Consider the following 9059-nt stretch of genomic DNA (forward strand, 5'->3'; position numbering starts at 1 on the left):
TTCAAAGTGGGGGAAACTGAAGTTTAGCAACCTTGAGCAACTAGGCCAAGGTCAAATAGCTTACATCTGGACAGAACTAATCCTGGGTGGTCCCCTCTCACACTCTATCAGGGATAGTCTGTGGGGTCAATCATTATGGCAAAAAGAATGGTGTGTGACTTCTGACACTAGGTCATAAAAACCATTTCAGCTTCTAGCTTGCTGTATTGGATTCCTCATTCTGGGAGAAATCAGATGCTGTACTTTAAGAACACGTAAGAAGTCATAAGAAAGTCATGTGGCAAAGAGCTGAGTCCTCCTAAACACCATCACCTTGCCAGGAATGTTAGTGAGCTTCATTGGAAGTGAGTCCTCCAGCTCCAGTCAATCCCTCAGGGGACAGTAGTCCCAACTAGGATCTTGATTGTAACTTAATGAGAGACGTCAAGGCAAATTCCTGACCCACGAAAACTTCAGGGTAATAAATGTTACTGTTTTTCAAACCACTAAGTGTTGAGGTTTTCTGTTACACAACAACAGGTAACTAATATAGCAGTGAAGCTGAGTGCCTCTGCCTCAAGTTATCTCATGGATTGTAGTCAGGAATTTGCTAAAACTGAGGTTTAATCTAAAGATTGATTGAGAAAAGATCTGCAGCTGTAGGCAGGATTCAGGTTTTTTGCTGATTATTGGTCAGAGATCCCACTTAGTTTCTTCCCACATGGGCCTCTCCATAGATCAGTTCACAAAGTGGCAGCTAGCTGTGTTCCCCTACAGCAAGTAAGAAAGAATAAAAGAGAATACCCAAGATGGAAGCCACAGCCTTTTTTTAATCTACTCTCAGAAGTGACAGCACATGAAATCTGCTACATTCTATTTCTTAAAGGTGAATAAATAAACCCAGCCCATACTTAAGGAGAGGAAATTAGGCAAGAGTGTGAATACCAGGAAGTGAGAATTATTGGGGGCCATTCTGCACACTGGGATATGACTCCAGTGGCTTGGATCGAGGCTCTTCATCATTATACTCCTTGCCTCCCTTGACCTAGTCATGGATTCCATTTATAAAAATAGAATCCAAAAACAGAATGTAGGTCCCTCAAAAAGCTAAAAATAGAACCACCCTATAATCCAGTAATTACACTACCTGGTATTTACCCCCAAAACACAAAAACCCTAATTCAAAGGGATACATGCACCCTGATGTTCATAGCAGCATTATTCACAATAGCTAAATTATTGAAGCAGCCCAAATGTCTATCAATAGATAAATGGATAAAAAATATGTGGTATACATATATATATGTATATACATACACACAATGGAATATTATTCAGCCATAAAAAAGAATGAAATCTTGCCATTTGCAATGACATGAATGGGGCTAGAGAGCATAATGCTAAGAAAAATAAGTCAGTCAGAGAAAAACAAATACCATATGACTTCACTTATATGTAGAATTTAAAACACAAAAGAAATGAGCAAAGGGGAAAGAGAGAGAGATTGAACCCAAGATACACATATTTAACTATAGAGAACAAACTGATGGTTACAGAAGGGAGGTGGGTGGCAGGGTGGGTGAAATAGATGATGGGGATTAAGGAGTGCATTTGTTTCAATGACCACTGGGTGATATATGGAATTGTTGAATCCTATCCAGTACACCCGAAACTAATACTACACTGTATGTCAACTGTTAAAATAAGAAAAGAAAGAAAATAAATACATTTGTAAGAAATTTTTAAAAAAATTAATAGAATCTGGAGTGCTTGGGTGGCTCAGTCAGTTAAGCTTTCGACTCTTGATTTCAGCTCAGGTCATGATCTCACAGTTCATGAGTTCAAGCCCCATATCAGGTCTAACAGTGTGGAACCTGCTTGGAATTCTCTTTCTCCCTCTTTCTCTGCCCCTCCCCCTCCTCTCTTTCAACATAAATAAACTAAAAAAAAAAAAAAAAATAGAATCCAAGCATCACCCTTCCCCTATTCTCTCCAGGATATTTGGTAAAAGGATGGCTAGGCTGATGACTGCTCCTGAGTCATGCCCATGTTAAAGCTGCTTCTATCCCCCAATCATATTTCTACCTTAGGTTATTGTTTGACGAGTTATACTCAGAGTCAATCCCTTCACTCTTCAAAGTATCATTAATTCAAGACTTTATTCAAAGGCAACTTTACTGATGGTTCCAGGGTAACTGAAATTATTTACTACCTCTCAGAAAATACCTTTAAAATTGACCATTAGCCAATCCTGCCTTTAAAATTATTCTATCCCCCTAGGCATTGATAACTTCTCACAGGTCACCTTGCCCAGAGATTCCACCTACTTTTTCTTCCCTCTCTGGGCCACCATACAGAGTTGTACAAGTTGTTCACTGCACAAGGGTGTTTGGCTATTTGGCTAAAGGGGTGAGTAGGGAACCAAAATTCAGCTCATAGTTTGCTCCACACATCTGACTTGGGGTGGGGTTGTTGCATCTGCCTGAAGTTGTACAAAGTGCCATATGGGCTAGCTGAAGTTTTGTGCTTTTCATTCTGCTTTTCAGACCCCCTTCTCTCATATCTAAACTACTCCTAGAAATTCCTATGATGACGGGAAAAAATGATGAAAAGCCTATTAATTATTCATAATTTTCAAATTCTAAGGAAAGTGGATCCTAGAAGTTAAAGAAACTTTTTAGCTGTTGAACACATCATTTTTAATATAAAAGTCTTTCACATACTTGAAGACAGAGTTCAGTGAAATGAATAAAGATGCAAAATTAGAAAAACTTAGGCAAAGCTAAACTGCTTTGCTTAAGAAAAGGGATATGGAGAATATTGAGAGTTGGGAAGAGTCTGGAACCAGGAGCTAGATGCTGCGTGGAGGCTAGGACAGCAATTCTGCAGATAAAAGATCTATCTGATGGACTTTTTTGGATGAAAAAAAAGTTGTTTTTTTCACCTGAGATGTAAAACACTCTTCCACTCTGTCCTAAAATTTATATTTCTCACTACCACCTAGGTATATATTTGCTTGAGTAAGAGATAGGAATAGATGTGCCACTATAGCTATTTTGGGGTTAAACTCCAAATTGCTTACTTTATTATACAGGACATTTTCTGTCTCCTCCTCTCCCTTCTTCAAACCCTTGTCCATATATTTCCATTTACAAATAGCTGCATGTTAAGTATTTCTGCAAAACTCAAGGCAATACATACTACTCCTAGAAGAATGGAGTTGTCAAATAAACTTAACCCCCCCCCCCAAATTAATAATAAAAACTCCCCACCAAAGTAACTTTGGTTGAGTCTCTGGAATTTTCACATACAACATATCATCAAACAATCCTAGGAAGTTGCTATTTTCTCCCATTTTACAGATGAGGAATTATAACTTAGGAAGATTAAATAACATCCACATGGTAATAAAGTAAGAAGTAGAAAAAATAGAAATCATATCCAGATGATACTGGAGCTCTGTTTGTTTGTTTTTTTCTCTACAGCATATTATCTCCATACAAATAGTTGGGTCTTAGCAATGAACTATACATATACACATATATACATATATACATGCATATATGCACACACATATGCATACATACATATATGCATATATACACACATATATAGGGTTTTTTAAATTTAGTTTTTGAGAGAGAGAGCAAAATATAAATGGGGGAGGGGCAGAGAGAGGGGGACAGGATCTGAAGCAGGCTCTGCACTGACAGGCTGACAAAGCTGCACTGACAGCAAGCCTGATGTGGGGCTGGAACTCACAAACCACGAGATCATGACCTGAGCCAAAGTCAGACGCTCAACTGACTGAGCCACCCAGGCACCCCTACGTATATACTTTTTTAATGTTTTAATTCCTGAGACCAACATATAATGAGCTTACTTTTGATCAATGCTCCTGTGTTATGAGCTTCAAGACAGATTGAAAGCTTAGCAGCATATTGTCCTTACGAAAAAGATTCATAGGCATCCAAATTTTGTATAGCCTCAAAGAAACTCAAAAAGATGAAACATTTAACACACTTAATCCTTGTGCTCCTGACATGCTTTGCACACAACATGATAATTTACATGAAACAGAATGTTTAATTTGGAAGTTTCAGCTGAGACACTGAGATAGGATATGTACCAGAAACCAAAATACTTTTGCAGAAAAAAAAAACATATGCAGATTTTCAAGACATTATCCAAAAACCAAGTCAAAGTCTGGTTGGTACCCATAAGGAGATATAAATTAAAGACTTTAAAAAGTAGAGTTGGGGAGAGGAATTTGTGAGAAAGATGAGGGTGCTGTGTTATGAGCCCTAACCTATCAGACAACTAAGAAGAAAGGATAGACAAGTTTCTGCCGCTTCACCTCAAGCCTAGAGAGAAGGATACTTCAACGGAACCACCTAGAGAGATGGAAACGTGTCTCCTAACATTACAAAGAAACAAAGCCTGGCTGTCTCCTAGGGAAACTGAGGAGCTGTTTTGGTGGCAAAACAAAGGTGGGTTTTTGCTGCACATGCCAATTTGCTGCATGTGCGTGCAGTCAAACCCTACACGAGTATTCATGTGGATTAGATAGATGTAGACCTCACAGGAGCCAGCAACCACCCACAAGGGTCCATGGGACTCGCATAGCAAGAGCCTATGTGTGAAGGACAATTGTATTCAGTATCAGCTTTGTGATGTGCAAGCTGTGCAGGTACATAGGACCCTGCACTCAGAGAGGCCCCATGCTTGATTTAATGCTCTGTGTTCTCAAATTCTTAATAACTGTATTTTTGAACAAGTGTTTTATAAGTCCAGCAGCGTAATGTGAGTCTATCATTCCTTGCTGCTCCATTCGCATACAGCATTTATGATCCCCCAGGAGCACAGGATTTTAGTGGACCCACAATGCATAGGAATTCAGTGAGACTCAAAGTGACTACAAGGTAAATGTGTTACATTGGTAACTGAGTAAGCAGAAGTGACTGACAGGCCCAGAAGCCACACCTTACCTATGATTTAGAACTTGCTTCAAACACAAAAAGCAAACAATAGCATTCTAAGAAATACAAATGACCAAGGAAACCGATCATATTCTTTCTTATTTATTTTACTTCTCTGAATTAACTAACCACTTACACAAAAATGATGACTTAGAAGGAAAGAAAAAGGGCAACTAATGAGTTCCTTTTCCTTTCATCTCTCCCTTACTTATCAGCCAGTGCAAGGTAGAAAGTGTTAGTAGAATGTACATACATCAAGAAGTATAATAAAAACAGTTGAGTTCATTTTGTGCAAGATTTCCACTGTTTTGTATATGTATGTTCCAGCTACAAAATATAAGCTATATAATTTCAGGGATTTTGCATATGAGTTAAATATTCTTACATTTGGTTTGAAAACTGGTATTGCAAAATATAAATATGAACAATAAAATCATGCTAATTTTCTTCTTGCAATGACATTAAATATCAAATAAAAACACCATGACAAGAGAGATTATGCAAGAAAGGAAAAAGCTTTATGATTTTAGGACTTTTGAAGACACTTTTCCCTGCTTTTTAAACAAGAGACCCTGCATTTTCTTTTGCATTGGGCCCTGAAAATTGTAGCTGGTTCTGACTGCACCAATCACTTAAAACTGCCCTTTTCCTTCAACTAACTCCCTCTCTCACGGGGCCTAACAATGGAGGATCAAAACACAGTTAGCAAGCTGAAGGTAAGAAAGGAGGAGAAATATCAATGGGGTGGAAGGAAAAGATCTTTCCCATTCCAGTACAATGGTCCCTGCTGGGGAAGAGGAGAAAAGTTTATGATTAATGTTTTGATCATTGTTGGGAAGTAGACATTCTAGTGTTTGGCATTGACCTAAAATGACTGGTGTTGACTTAAAATGACTTTAGTATACAGTCTGTTACCTAAACGTGAGCCAAAAGTAATAGAACCAACCTTCCATCCAAAGGGAACAAGAGATTATTCCACTAAATAAATTTTAAAGGAGCAGTAGGGGGCAAAAGTAGAGTTGAATTTTTATCATATCTCATGAGTCATGCTTGCTCGATACCCCAGTTACAAATGAAACAGAAAGTTTGAAGAGGCCTGATCAGAGTTTTATCTCCAAAAAAAGAAAGCTTTTCTTGGTTTAGAATACTTCAGCCACAGAAATTACATTGAAAATGATTAGACTCCATAGCTGACTTTACTTCACAAATTACCCATATGTTCCAGCTCATGTTACAATTTCTTTGGGGAGCATTAAAATGATTTTTCAATTTTCTCACTCAATTTCTTCTCTCTCTGCCGAAAATAAGATATGACATTGTATGATAAGAGCAAGTCACTTTAAATTAGAACAACTTGACTTTTGTCTTGCAATCAATCAAATGAAGATCAAATGTGGGTTTTTTTTCCCCAAAGAAAAAACAAACTGTGGAAAATTCATAAAGAAGCACTTCTCATATTTTTAGAAATATAAAGGTTTGTTTTGAAATTCCTCTATTTTTAATCTTCTGTCACACTGATAAGCTGTGAATTTTAATTTATCACTTTACCACATCTTCAAAACAAGAAAAAAAGCCAAGAAATTTATTTCAGAAAGATAAACACAATAAGGTTTCTTTTGCAATACATATCTTTAAAATGTAGGAATGTAATTATTTCAAATATTCCACCAAAATTAGCCCCTGCTGATCAATAGATTCTGTTTCTATGATTTTTTTCAGCTGAAGAGAATTTTTTGCAGAACTTCCATGTATCAGAGCACAAACTGTTTTTAAAATATTTTGAGATAACTAATCAATAAAAAAATTATATTAAGCGGAAATTCCAGAAATAAATGTATATGCTACAAAGTTAAATGTTAGATTTAGAGCAAATAATGAATACAATACATTATGGACTCAGGTTGTGCTAAAGGATTTGCTGATGAAGTAAAGATTCATGAATAAACAAAGGTGAACTTTATGAGATGTCTGTCACACTCTCTGTCTCTGAAATTACACAGAAGCAATGAAATAGCTAGAAATTCTGAGCCCATGAAGAGTTCTATATAGTTTCTTGGGTTTTTTTCCCCCTAATTCTTCATCACTCTTATATTGCAGAAACTTTCTGGATGGCATTTCACTAACCACTTAATGAGTGCCTCTTATGGGCCAGGTATTGTGCAAGGTGCTAAGAAACCCCAAAACTAGTGACTTCCAACTAGTATAGAGTTGTCAAGTAGAATACAGAACTCCCAGCTGAATTTGAATTTCAGATAAATGAGTAATTTTTTTAGTGAAAGTATGTCCCAATTATTTAATGGGACATATTTTTCTTTTCCAAAACTGGCCACTCTAGATCAGTGGAACTGAGGGTTTTGATCCTGCACTGCAGAATCAGTACTCGGGCATCTGTACACTACCAGCTGAACTTTGACCCCATTCACACCTCCACTGGAACCTTCCTTTCAGCCTTTACTATGTTGGCCTATTTTGCCTAAAGCTGACCTCTTCTTCTACTTTGTAATTATATCTTTCTTTGATGAAATTTATCTTCAAACAACTTCCATAAGTAATGATGTGTGAGAGGTTCTTACATTCTGAGCTCTTACATGTTTGATAGTATCTTTATTCTGCCATCACATTTGACTGATACTTAGTCTGAGTACAGAATTCTAGATTAGGGATTATTTTTCTTCAGAACTTTGAAGATATTGTTCCACTATCGTCTAGTATCCAGTATTGCTGATGATAAGTCCAAGGCCAGTCTGATTTTCATTCTTTTTGTGGGTGACCTGTTTTGTTTGGTTTATGAAAGCATTTATGATCCCTTCACTCTTGATTATATTAGTTTGCTAGGACTGCAAAATGCCACAGAGTGGGTGGTTTAAACAACAGGAATTTATTTTCTCGCAATACTGGATGCTAGAAGTCCAAGATCAAGGAGTCATCAGGTTTGTTTCTTTTTAAGCCTCTCTTCTTGGCTTGCATGGTCACCCTCTCACATGAACATCACACTGTGTCCTAATCACCTCTTCTTATAAGGACACCAGTCCCAAGAAGGAGGTAAGATTGTGTGCTTAAATCCTATGTTACCTCATGCCACTAATGACAAATTAGACTCCAACTATGTACTATATTTTCAGATTCCCAGGTTCTGAGCTCTGATGGTTGCCAAGACATGTAGCCCCATGTCCATGGAACAGTCATCCAAACTTACCTAGTGAAATCTGGTTAACTGAAGGGAAATCAGGGCAGGAAATAAGCAAAGGGATGAGCAAGAATGGAATGATGTTTGATGAATAGGGAAGGAAAGAGAAATGAACAATTATAGCCAAAATTATTGACAAATCAATTGCAGATAAATTATTTTATGGATAGGCTCAAAATATGCAGATCTTTAAGTATACTGACTGTTTGCAAATGCTCACTGCCCTCATCTTAGAAATTAGATACTAATATACTGTTTTTCTTGTTTCCATGGGTTTGGTTCTCAAAGTATGGTCCTGGGATGTATCACCATTACCTAGAAACTTATTAAAAATGCAAACTTCTAAAGGTTCTAAATATATAAAGCAAATATTAACAGATCTGAAGGGAGAAATAGGAAACAATTCAATAATAGTAGGGAACTTTAACACCCCACTTTCAACAATGGATAGATTATCCAGACAGAAAGTAAAGAAATATTGGACTTGAACTAAACATTAGACCAAATAGACTTAACAGATATATAAAGAACATTCCATAAAACAGCAGAAGAATACACATTCTTCTCAAGTGCACATATAATCTTCTCCAGGATAGATCATACATTAAGCCACAAAACAAGTCTTAGCAAATTTAAGACTGAAATCAAATCAAGTATTTTTTCTAATCACAATAGTACAAAACACAGAATCAATAACAGGGAGAAAACTGGAAAATTAACAAATATGTAGAAATCAAAGAACACACTCCTGAACAATTAATGGGTCAAAAAAGATATCAAAAGGGAAATAAAAACATACCTTGAAACAAATGAAAATGGGAACACAGCACACCAAAATACATGGGTTACAGCAAAAGCAGTTATAAGAGGGCAATGTAACAATAAATGCCTATATTAAGAAAAAAAAGAAAGAT

Source organism: Felis catus, chromosome B3, assembly GCF_018350175.1.
Source record: "Felis catus isolate Fca126 chromosome B3, F.catus_Fca126_mat1.0, whole genome shotgun sequence".
In the NCBI taxonomy this organism is placed as follows: domain Eukaryota; kingdom Metazoa; phylum Chordata; class Mammalia; order Carnivora; family Felidae; genus Felis; species Felis catus.